Source organism: Macrotis lagotis, chromosome 1 (assembly GCF_037893015.1).
Source record: "Macrotis lagotis isolate mMagLag1 chromosome 1, bilby.v1.9.chrom.fasta, whole genome shotgun sequence".
NCBI lineage: Eukaryota > Metazoa > Chordata > Mammalia > Peramelemorphia > Peramelidae > Macrotis > Macrotis lagotis.
The window spans coordinates 505,733,855-505,746,995 of NC_133658.1; the positions used below are offsets into that span (position 1 = coordinate 505,733,855).

General features: G+C 35.8%; 1 protein-coding gene across 1 annotated transcript in view; it reads left to right on the forward strand.

Annotated features, from left to right (window-relative positions):
- The window catches only part of KCNE1 (potassium voltage-gated channel subfamily E regulatory subunit 1), a 57,187-nt gene extending 49,113 nt beyond the window's left edge, over positions 1 to 8,074 (forward strand). The window contains exon 3 of the mRNA XM_074232473.1: positions 7,988 to 8,074. The gene's annotated coding sequence lies outside the window, so the exon portion shown is untranslated. The remainder of the gene's footprint in view (positions 1 to 7,987) is intronic.
- Positions 8,075 to 13,141: the final 5,067 nt, after the last annotated feature.

Sequence of the window (13,141 nt, forward strand, 5' to 3'; positions counted from 1 at the left end):
TTGTGTTGTTCATAGGTAGGCAGGAACTATACATGGATTAAGCTCTGAAACTAAATGGAGTAAACAAGAAGTTCCTAGACTACAGAAACAGGCCAATCTAGGGCCCCTCCTTTAAGGGACTCTGAGGTTTTGCAATGGGGCTTCCTTTTGTCAGTGTTCTAGGACCTCTCCTCATTGTAGACTCTTTCCCTTTCAACCTTCCAGTCCCAGGACTGGTGCTGAATTCTCATTGCCAGTTTATGGAACTTCTAGGGCTGGATTTTGTCTAGAATCTTTCTCACACAGTTTGGCTGCACTGGTACTATTGCTTCTAATGCCCCTAGGCTGCTCCTTCCTCAGTTAGGATTACTTCAGATAGTCACACTTTTGCCCAGTGTAAGTAAGGAGTGTCATGCTGATCTGACTTAGACTATCTCAAAGTCATCCTCTTGCAACTCCCAGCCTCAGATTGACTGGGCATGGGCACTTTTTTTTAATGGGCATATCTTATGGTGCTCAGTCCTGGAATTCTGGGACTGCTCCAAAGGTACTAAGAGCTATTTCTTGTGATTCATCCTATACGTTTAACGCTGATCTACCAAGCTTGTATGTACCAATATCTGAAGGATTCTAGGAATCCCTCTGTGAATTCCCAGGTTGGGTGGGAGTGTCTAAAGATTTCTTCTGTGGCCTTTTGGAATGGTGTATCTTTAAGTTGTGAATGGAGTTTTTGTTTGGGGATAGAGGAGAATCTGGAATCTTTTGCATCCTTAGACTATCTTACCACATCTTACCACAATCCTCTCCTCTTTCTCTTATTTTCTCTCCCTTTCCTGCAGAGAATTTGAAGATTCTGAAGAGCTTCTTTCTTGGCTTTCCCCACTCCTGACACAAATTATGGTGACATCTTACACATATGGACACATTTGGACCCATGGATACATGTGCTTCCTAAGAGAACTTGACCTGAACCTCAGGCCATGGATGCCCTGTTAGCTTATATGTCTTTCCCTGATCATAGATTATTGAAAAGTGATCTTGATATGTATATTTCTAGTCTGAAGGCAACCTTATAAGTTTGAGAGGTTGGGAGTTCCTGAATTTAATACTTAGGACTGATTGGCAGCAGGAAGTGTATTTTGCAGTTACATTGAAAGAAGATGGCCTCTAACAGGAAGATAAGGCCACTTTATGATCTGGTTTTCCCAAAGATATGGAACTTGACAAAGTTGTTCACATAATGCAAAATCTAGATGAAATGACCATTACACAGTCCAACAAAAATCATTTTTTTCATGTTTAAGTATTAACCTTCTAAGACAATGAGAAAGGTATTATAGGTTATTCATGTTTTAATGTTCTATTAATGTGCACTTATGAATCTTTTGTGTTTTATGAATTTTTTGTGTAAGGAAATAAATAACTCTCCAATACATGATCTACATTGCATATACTCCCTGGAACTTAGAGACTCTATATAAAGCTTGTTAGAATGATATGAATTCTAGGATTTCATTATTATTTCTTTTTTTTTTTTTTTTGCAAGGCAAATGGGATTAAGTGGCTTGCCCAAGGCCACACAGCTAGGTAATTGTTAAGTGTCTGAGGTCAGATTTGAACTCAGATACTCCTGATTCCAGGGTCAGTGTTCTATCCACTGCGCCACCTAGCTGCCCCTAGGATTCCATTATTATATAAGTATTAAAGGCAATGAATAATGATGCCTTACTTGATGCTTACTTGCCTCCTGCCCTCATCTAGTTTCCCTTGCCTCATAAAGAATGAATATGCTAGGGCAATTCACTTAATCCCATTGCCTGAAATAAAATAAAAAATTTTTTAAAAAGAGTGAATGTGCCATATTGAAAAGGTAAAGAGACACTTATGAACTGAATAATAATTTAATAATTGAATTGAATAATAACACTTTTTTTCAGTTCCTGTATCATTGTACAGAACCTTAGACTTTTTTCTTTCCATTAGAACAACACTATTCAAGGAAGTTTCATTTCTATCAAGTCTGACTCACAACTATAAGAAAATGATAATCTCATCAATGTGTTAAGTTGAAAGTATTTTGCTCCTAAAGAAAATTAACTGTGAATGAAAAATAAAAAATTTAAAAATTAATGTAATCATAAAAAATAAAATCAACTGGTGGCCCTAAACTGACCTGATACTGAGTTTAAAGTCTGTCTGTTTATCAATCTATCATCTAACTATCCATTTAGTCATTTATTCATTCATATATACATAGTTTTCTATTATGTTCTGAGTTAAACAGATAGATATAACACAAATCTCACTCTCACAGATTTATAATCTAATGGAAGTAGAAATCCAAATATATACATATATATATATACACACATACATACATACACACACACACACACACACACACATACACATCTTTATAATAAGGACAAAATAAGGGCAAGGTACTAGGAAAAAATTTAAATTTAGTAGACTTCAGGGCACTGTTGTACAGTTGAAAGAAAACTGGATTTGTGGTCAGAAGATCTGATTTCAAATCCCATCTTTGATACTCATTGCAAGAATGACTTTTGCTAAGCCAATTAACTTCTCTACCTCCTTTTCTTCATTTGTAAAACAAAGAGTCTTGGCTAGATGACCTCTGAGTTAACTTTCAGCTTGAAATCTTTATCATCCAAGTTTAAAATCATACTCAAAACAGGGATAAAAATCTTAGCTTTTAAAAAAAGTAGAACCAAGGGGCGGCTAGGTGGTGCAGTGGATAGAGCACTGACCCTGGAGTCAGGAGGACCTGAGTTCAAATTGGAATTCAGACATCTAATAATTACCTAGCTGTGTGGCTTTGATCAAGCCACTTAACCCCATTGTCTTGGAAAAAAAAAACTAAAAAAAAAGTAGAACCTAAGTGAAACAACAAGCAATTGAAGGTGAGATATCACTTTTTTTTAATAAAAGAAAGATTTTATTTATTTTGAATTTCACAATTTTTCTCTTAATCTTGCTTCTCTCCCCCCACCATCCACAGAAGGCAGTCTGTTAGTTTTTACATTGTTTCCATGGTATACATTGATCTAACTTGAATGTGATGAGAGAGAAATCATATCCTTAAGTTCAAATAAAGTATAAGAAATAACAAAAATTACATAATAAGATAACTTTTTTTTATTAATTAATGGCAATAGTCTTTGTTCAAACTTCACAATTCTTTCTCTGGATACAGATGGTATTCTCCATCACAGATACCTCAAAATTATGCCTTATTGTGGCACTAAGGGAATGAGCAAGTCCATTAAGGTTGATCATCACCCCCATATTACTGTTAGGGTGTACATTGTTCTTCTGGTTCTGCTCATCTCACTCAGCATCAGTTCATGCAAATCCTTCCAGGCTTCCCTGAATTCCCATCCCTCCTGCTTTCTAATAGAACAATAGTGTTCCATCACATAAATATACCACAGTTTGTTAAGCCATTCCCCAATTAAAGGACATTCACTTAATTTCCAATTCTTTGCCACTACAAACAGGGCTGCTATGAATATTTTTGTACAAGTGATGTTTTTACCCTTTTTCTTCATCTCTTCAGGATATAGACCTGGTAGTGGTATTGCTGGGTCAAAGGGTATGCACATTTTTGTTGCCCTTTGGGTGTAGTTCCAAATAGCTCTCCAGAAAGGTTGGATGAGTTCACGGCTCCACCAACAGTGTAATAGTGTCCCAGATTTCCTACAACCCTTCCAATATTGATCATTATCCTTTCTGGTCATATTGGCCAGTCTGAGAGGTGTGAGGTGATACCTCAGAGAAGTTTTAATTTGCATTTCTCTAATAATTAATGATTTAGAGCAATTTCTCATATGACTATGGATTTCTTTGATCTCATCTGTAAATTGCTTTTGCATATCCTTTGACCATTTGTCAATTGGGGAATGGCTTGTTTTTTAAAAAATTTGACTCAGTTCTCTGTATATTTTAGAAATGAGTCCTTTGTCAGAAATACTAATTGTAAAAATTGTTTCCCAATTTACTACATTTCTTTTGATCTTGGTTAACAGTGGTTTTGTCTGTGCAAAAGCTTTTTAATTTAATGTAATCAAAATTATCTAATTTATTTTTAATGATGTTCTCCATCTCTTCCTTGATCATAAACTGCTTCCCCTTCCATAGATCTAACAGATAAACTACTCCTTGATCTCCTCCTAGTTTGCTTATAATATTGCTTTTAATGTCTAAATCCTATATTCATTTTGATCTTGTCTTGGTATAGGATGTGAGATGTTGGTCTAATCCAAGTTTCTGCCATACTAACTTCCAATTTTCCCAACAGTTTTTATTGAAGAAAGAGTTTCTTTTTCCAATAGATAGACTCTTTGGGTTTATCAAACAGAAGATTACCATAATCATTTCCTGCTATTGCACCTCGTCTATTTCACTGGTCCACCCCTCTATTTCTTAGTCAATACCAGACAGTTTTGATGACTGGTGCTTTATAATATAATTTTAGATTAAGTAGGGCTAAGCCACCTTCTTTTACACTGTTTTCATTAAATCCCTGGAAATTCTTGGCTTTTTATTTCTCCATATGAATTTACTTACAATTTTTTCTAACTCATTAAAGTATTATTTGGGGAATTTTGATTGGTAGGGCACTAAAGTAGTTTAATTTTGGTAGCATTGTCATTTTTATTATATTAGCTCAACCTGAGATATCACTTTCAACTAGAAGAATAATGAAACGTTTAATGGTAAAGTTCATGGTATTTAGATCTGGGAGGGAACCAGAAGTCATCGAGTCCAGCTCCTTTATTTTATAGATGAAAAAACTGAGGCACAGAAAAGTCAAGTGACTTGACTAGAGTGTCATAGCTTGTAATTATAATAGCTAATATTTATGTAGTGTTTTAAGGTTTATAGATGATTCTTCCCAAGTTTTCTCATTTGAGCTTCACAAGACCCCAGTCATTTCAATCATGTCTAATTTTTCATGAAACTATTTGGGGTTTTCTTGGCAAAGATATTGAAATGATTTGCTCGTTTTACTGATGTGGAAACTGAGGCTAATAGAGTTAACTGACTTGCCCAGGGTCACACAGTTAGTGACTAAGGCTGGATTTGAACCTGGATCTTCCTGACTTCTATCCCAGCAATCTATCTACTGTGCCACCAAACTTTCTCTAGCCCTGTGAGAGATAGGATATTATTATTATTATTATTATTCTCATTTTATAGATAAAAAATTGTGGCTTGAGAGAATGGTTGCAGGACTTGAGTGGGGTCACAAGGACAGTAAATATTAGAGGCAGTATTCAAGTCTAGGTTTTAAAGATTCCAGTTCCTGCACAATGTTCACTATAATAGGCTACTTCTAAAATTTTTCTTGTTGGAAGCTAGACCTTGAAGAAATAGATTTCAATATATGGCAATGGAAAAGTAGTCCATTCCAGGATTGAAGACTAATTGGAATTGAGCAAAATCAAAAAGAATAGAACAAGAAGGAGCAAGTCCAATCTGGCTAGGCTATAGAGTACATAAAGGAGAAGAAATAAGACTGGATAGACTGATTAGAGCCAGATTATAGAGACTTTGATTATCAATTTGGTTGACAATGAAGACCCATTGAAAACATGTAATTGAGTGGTACATCAAGGGAGCTTAAAATGACTTAAAATGACTTGATTAGAGAAATTGATGAGTTTAGTTCTACCAAATGAGTTTGAAGAATTGTTGGGAAAATCTGGGCAAAAATTTCTAGTGGTAGTTGGAAATATGAGAGTTGAACTCTGGGAAGGAAATCCATACATTAAATCTTCATCTGCATAAACTAATAATGAAACTGAAACCAGGGCTGTGGATAGGATGAATGAAGGACAAAATGTAGAGACAGATAAAGGAAGATGAGGATTAACCTCAGGGAAGACCTCTGCTTAACGAGTGGATGATGAAGAGACAGCTGAAGATGCAGACTAAGGTGAGAGAAAAAACACTAAATATATAGCTATCATAGCAGCAGTGTGTTACAGTGGGGAAGTCAGCTCCACTACTTTCGAGTTGCATGATCTTGGTCAAATAATTTGAGCTCTGGGACTTATTTTCCAGTTTTATAGATTAGGGATATTGGACTAAATAATCTTGTAATTTTCAGTTGAAGGAAGGAGAGGGTGGTCAATAAGGCCAAACTGCAAAGAAATTCAGAAATGGTGAAGAAATGATAAGGAAGTAGATCAGAGAATATAGATAACTTTAGAAATCTTACTTGTTAAAAGATAGAGGGCAAATTAGAGTGAGGATATATCAGGTCAAGGATATATAGCATAGAGAAAAGTTAAGCATGTAAGGTAAAAGAGGTAGTAGAGAATGGGAGATTGGTTCTGTCTTAGAGTTGATCTTTAGACCATTCTTCAGGATGAATTAACCTGAATTCCTTTTCCCTGCTTTTCAAACTCCACATTCCATGCACAACTCTTTCCCAAACAATCCTGAGTAATGCTTGGACATGTGATATAAACTTCAATCCTTTGATTCTGAAACTTGACCTCTCCTTTAATTCCTTCCTTCTTCCCTTCCTCCTCAGTCTTTGTTCAGATGTGTTGTCTAGGTTCCTTCCTTGTCAAGGCACAGTGGCATTATGTCTGACTCTTTGGAGTTTCCTGTCCTGTACAAAAGGGTGTACCTTCTTTGCCACACCTGTAGACAGGTGCTGGATTGAGGAATTTCAGGAAGCATCCTGGTTATAAAGTCTGGCATCCCCATGATGAAAATAGCTTCACTTCACTGAAATCTGAGAATGACATGGGTTGGTCTGAGACAAGTAGGTTCTAACATTATTTTTTTCTGGCTTAATTCAAATCCAGGGTGGGAAAATTTTCTTCCTTTTATAAAGTGAATTGTATGTTGCTTCAATGCCTCTGATTATGCAAAATACATCTAGTCAATTAATTGATTCTAGGAATATAATGCTATTTCTTGCCCAGGAAAGTATGTAGAATGAACGAAGTTATTCACAAGAGGAGAGAAGAAAAAATGACTCTTTAATCTTCTTGTGTTTCTATTATTGCTCATCCTCAACTTCAAGAGAATAGATGGCTAAGGGAAAATATTCAGACATGGAGTTTAAATATTCTTACTTATGTCTTAAAGGGACCTTGATTATATGCAGTTATTATGAACAATAATCTAGACTATATTTATTATATATAGTATGTGATATAAGGAACAATTTGCAAATTATTTCCCATGTACTATATTAGTTTTGTATTTTGTTTGGTATTGAAAGTAGTTTAGAATTTAATACATGATTTAGTGGAAGGTATAGAAAGATTAAATCAGAGGTATTGGAATTGCATTCCATCTTTGCTTCATGTGATCCTGGACAAGTCTTTGCATCTCAAGGATACTGACTAAAAATATTTTTAAAGTGCCTTCCAGATGTAAATTGAACTTGTGTTCAAACTGATATTTGTCTTTGAAGCAGAGAAAGATAATTACTCTATATTACTATCATTAGCATGGAGATGATTTATCATGTTTAAGAATGGTTTTAAAATTAGAATTCAGTATATAAGGCATCTCTGATAATGTTGAGTGTGCTTATTGTGTGAAGTAAGTTGAAATCAATATTGTTTTCCCTCCATTAAGTTATGGAATGTGATATCAATCTGATTTGGGGCCCTCACAAGATAGGAGAATCCATAAGAAAACAATGCCTCCTAGGGAAAAAATATAATCTTACACACAAGTACACATAATGTATTTATGTACATAGCAACAGAGTGAAATGGAAAGAGAAGAGAATTCTGTCCACAGTGGTCATGACTTTAAGGGTGATCTTAAATGTATTCATAAGCCTACCAGAACTTCAGTTTTCTATCTATAACTGGAATAATAATGCATATTTCCTGCTTTTTGATTCCCTTAAAGAAAGTTTGCTAAAGATTCCACACAAGGAATTACTGATGTAGAAGTCATTAAATTATAGCCAAAGAAGTAATCTCATTTCAATCTCTATCTTTCCTAGTGATTAAGTGGATCCCTCAAATAGCTTCAAACAAGACCCAAGCCAACATTGTACTGCAGCATGTGACTAAGAATTTCATGGAAGAAAAGAACCACACTAACTCCACAAAATTTCCAGATGGGACAAGTGCTACTTGGTATATCCTTACCATTTTTGGTATATATGGCATTATATTCTTCTTTTTGTTGGCCAGCAACATCCTTCAGAATGAAAAGCACTTGGAAGACATTTATTATCCAAATCTCACAATAGAGCTAAAAAAAAAGTGCTCAAAGATGAAAACACCAAGAACAGCTCATTAAATGTGAATACGTCAAGTGCTGAAATAAATCAAAGCCTTGAGTTGAGGAATAAAGTATTTTAATTGGGATAACAGGATAGTAAACCTGCCACCCCGGGGAGATGTTTCATGAGTGCAAAGCACAGTGAATTTCCCGATTCCAAGACCCAGGTAAAAGCTACTTTTACTTTTAGGAAGAGGAGGGGGAAGAGGTAGTATTAAGTAGCAAAGTCTGGTCATGAGATCCCAGTGATCTTGTGCAATCCAGACAAGGAAAACTACTTCATTCTGGCTGTTTTGTCCTTGATGCTATGAATTCCAGTGAACGTAGGCAAGAAAGAAGTTGAGATTCACCTTAAGCTAGGTTCCTTTACAAGGTAAAATTAGGGTTTAGTTCAGTTTAACTTAATAAGAGTAAATATATTTAGAGTAGCAAAATAAGGACATTACTGAAATTCTAAGTTTCCTGCATGGAACTTTTGATATTAACAAGTTTCTGTAATCAGTTTTTCTGTCATTCCCTTCTCTGATTCTGAGAAGGCAGAATCTTCTCAATGAATAACTAACTGATATGACATTCAAAATCATAGGGAAAAGAAAGAGATTGATCAACACATTGACAAAAGCTTGGGGTGGACAGTTTTCAGCAAGCAAACAGAACAGAACAGAATACCAGAGGAACATAGGGAAGATGTAAAAAGGAAAGAATTCATTTCATTGGAAGCAAGGGGAGTTCTCCATTCCCCTTTGTTCATTTCATCAGTCCATCATATCTTAGGGCTTGGATATCTCATAAAGTTATCTGGTTTCTGACATCTACCTAATACAGTCCACTGGTCTCAATAGATTTACTTCTCCAATTCAGGTCACCCACACATATTCCTTTTTCTGTTAAAAATTTGTTACAAAATAGATATTAATACAATTCAAGTTTGCTTTGTCAATAACCAGATCAGATATTGAGAGCTAGCTCAAACCTTATAGCTCCAATAAGATTATCAAATTAGAAAATTCTAGACCAGATAACTTAAAATTTTCCATATTCTTTGCTGCTCTTATCTTGTCTAAACTAGGTATTTAGACACTACTAGCAGAAAGGAAAATATAGAAAGAATCTATAAGGATCTGATTTGTAGCATTGACTTTTTTACTTATGAATTTGATTATCTGCCAACATAGTTATGCAGGCTAAAGTTAAAGGGTGCCTATTAAATTAGTCTAGATTCCACCATTTTTTTTACTTTGGTTGCTCATCTATTTCATTCTTCACCTCAAATTCAGGTTCCAGAAAGGGAAGGAACTTCAGTTTATTACTTATGTTTTATATTTGCCTTGTGATGGGGGTTAGCAAATTGTCATATTAATATATTTAAGAAACTGAAAAGTCAAAAATTCTGAACCTAATTCTTATATTTGACATATATAATTATTTGATCTTGTGCTCTGTGCTCATGGGACATCCCCCTGGGTGTTAGGTTTGCTACCCTGTTATCACAAGTAAAGATATTTCATTCCTCAGTTCATGGATTTCAGGATTTGATACATAATAGGTATGACCTGGAGCAGCTACAGGTCAAGCTGGGACCAAAGCAGAAAAAAAAAACAGTTTCTAACCTTAAACAGAAAGATTACCTAGAAGTCATAGACAAGCACTTCAATTAGAGCTGAAACTAAACGCTGGTCATTTCTGGGGAAATGTGTCTCAAACTAAGGACTTGTTGATTTGGGATGATTAAACAAGCCTTGGGGAACAGAGGAGTGTGGGAGGGAGGGAAGGTTGGGTAGAGTGCCTTTGTCCTCCACTCTATGGTGAGGGTAGGGACAACACTGTTTTTAAGAAGTGTCAGAGAACCAGAAGTAACCTGCTAAATGTACTTTTAAAAGCCTCTGTCCCTCTTGCTTTGAGTCAATGTGTGACAAGATTTTCCTTCCTAGGCTTTCCTTGAGGGTTAAAAAAATCAACTTCCCTTCCCCAATTCCAGCAGAAATAGTGAATTTTGGCAGATGCCACCTTTTGCTGGTTTAGACAAACCTATACCTGGATTTTGAACCTTTGCTGCCTCTTTTGTTTTATATTCTTGTCCTTGTGATTGAGCAGTGGTTTTGAGATCCTAGAAGCAATGCTGTTTGAGAGGTCCAAAGATTTAAGGTTCCCTCAGTCAGAGCTGACAGTCATTAGGAGAATTTTTTTAATCATAAAATATTTTATTTGTTTTCCAATTATATACAATAGCATCAGAAGAATTTCTGATGGACAAGGGGAGGAGTTCCACTACTTTCTAGACTTAAAAGAGGACATGGACCTTGAGGGAGTTGTTCAGACAGTGCAGAACCAAGATGAAATGTAAACTGTTTATTTAGCAGCCCCCAAAACTGCTTCATGTTTTGATGTTAAATCTCAACCTCCTGGAAGAGAATGAGAGAAATAAGCTATAATTGCTGGTGCTTGTTTAACTTTTTGTCAATGTGTGCCTGTAAGTCTTTGGGTTTTTAGCCTTTCTTGTATAGAGAAAATAAAATGGCTGTCCTATGTGATCTATATTATATATTGTGTACCTTTTAACACCCCTTCCCTCACCTTACTCTCAGAAGACATTAGACATGAACCAAATCTAAACTTTAAAAAATTTCCCTCATGGCTTTGAGATAAAGGTTGAAAATGTCTTTGGAAAACAAGAGACTTGCCTGAAAGAAATGGAAATTGAGGGACTGTCTATCAATTGGGAAATGGCTGAACAAGTTCTGGTATAGGAATGTTATAGAGTACAATTGTTCTTTAAGAAATCATGAGCCGTCAGACTTTAGAGAAGTATTTAAAAACTTTCATGAGCTAATGCTGAGTGAAGTCAACAGAACTAAGAAAACATTGTACACATTAACAACAACATTGTGAAATGATCAACTATGATGGGTGCAGCTCCTCTCAGCAGTTCAGTGATCAAGGATCATCTGGAAGACTGTTATGGAAAAATGCTATCCAAATCCAGAGAAAAAGCTATGGAATCTGAAAGCAGAACAAAATATACTGTGTTCACTTTATAGACTTCTTTTGTTTTTTCTTTTTTTCTTTCTCATGGTCCCCCCCTCCCCTTGATTCTAATCCCTCTTTCACAACATGACTAATATGGAAACATGCTAAACATACTTTTACATGTACAATGTTACCAGATTGTTCGTTTCCATGGGGAGGAGACAGGGAAGGGAGGGTGGTAGAAAAATGTGGAAAAACTTACAAAGGATGAATGTTGAAAACTATCTTTGCATGTAATTGGAAAAATAAAATACTAACAAAGAAATTGTGGAGAGAAAAAAAGAGACTTGCTTGATTATCTATCTGATAGCAATTGTAAATCTCCTTTGTCCTTCATTTTCTAAGATGACCATGACATCAAGGAAGGTGATGCCATGACAAGCACATGAATTGGATTTGAGTGAGTGGATGCTGTACTATCACCAGCTTCACTTTCTCCTTCAGAACCATCTGCATCTAATGGTCAGATATCAATCAGGACAACTGAAGATGGCCCTGGATGTTAGGCAATCAGAGTTAAGTGACTTTCCTAAGGTCACACAGCTAGTGAGTGTCAAGTGTCTGGGTCCAGATTCAAACTCCTGCTCTCCTGACTCCAAGGCCAATGCTCCATTCATTGTGCCACCTATTATGATAGAAATGCACTCTAGAGAAAATCTCATGTTTTATGGAAGTCTGTGACTACTAAAGTCCAGACATGCTGAGTTAAAGATAAAAGTATTTTATTCCCTTGATGGGATCCTAGGTGACATGACAACATAAGGCATTCTTGCCCCATGGTAGGAAACTTGATGATGTGACATGAAGCAGATATCCTGAAATTGGAGAAGGCCACCATAATGTGTACTGTGACTTCATTAGCTGATGCTAATCATTCCATGGTCCTTTGTCTAACTCCTATAAATATGCTCATCAAACTTCTTATTTTATTTTATTTTTTTAAGAAAGATTTTATTTATTTTGAGATTTACAATTTTTCCTCTAATATTGCTTCCCTTCCCCACCCCCCACAGAAGGCAGTCTGTTAGTCTTTATATTGTTTCCATGATTGATCTAACTTGAATGTGATGAGAGAAAAATCATATCCTTAAGAAAGAAAAATAAAGTATAAAAGATAACAAAATTACAAAATAAGATAACGATTTTCTTTTTCTAAATTAAAGGTAATAGTCTTTGTTCAAACTTCACAACTCTTTCTCTGGATACAGATGGTATTCTCCAAAACAGAGGCCTCAAAATTATGCCTGATTCTTGCACTGATGGAATAATCCAGTCCATTAAGGTTGATCATCACCCCCATGTTGCTGTTAGGGTGTACAGTGTTTTTCTGGTTCTGCTTATCTTGCTCAGCATCAGTTCATGCAAATCCTTCCAGGCTTCCCTGAATTCCCATCCTTCCTGGTTTCTAATAGAACAATAGTGTTTCATCACATTCATATACCACAGTTTGTTAAGCCATTCCCCAATTAAAGGACATTCACTTAATTTCCAATTCTTTGCCACTACAAACAGGGCTGCTATGAATATTTTTGTACAAATGATGTTTTTACCCTTTTTCATAATCTCTTCAAGGTATAGACCCAGTAGTGGCATTCCTGGATCAAAGGACATACACATTTTTGTTGCCCTTTGGTCATAATTCCAAATTGCTCTCCAGAAGGGTTGGATGAGTTCACAGCTCCACCAACAGTGTAATAGTGTCCCAGATTTCCTACAACCCTTCCAACAATGATCATTATCCTTTCTGGTCATATTGGCCAGTCTGAGAGGTGTGAGGTGGTACCTCAGAGATGCTTTAATTTTCATTTCTCTAATAAGTAGTGATTTAGAGCAATTGTTCATA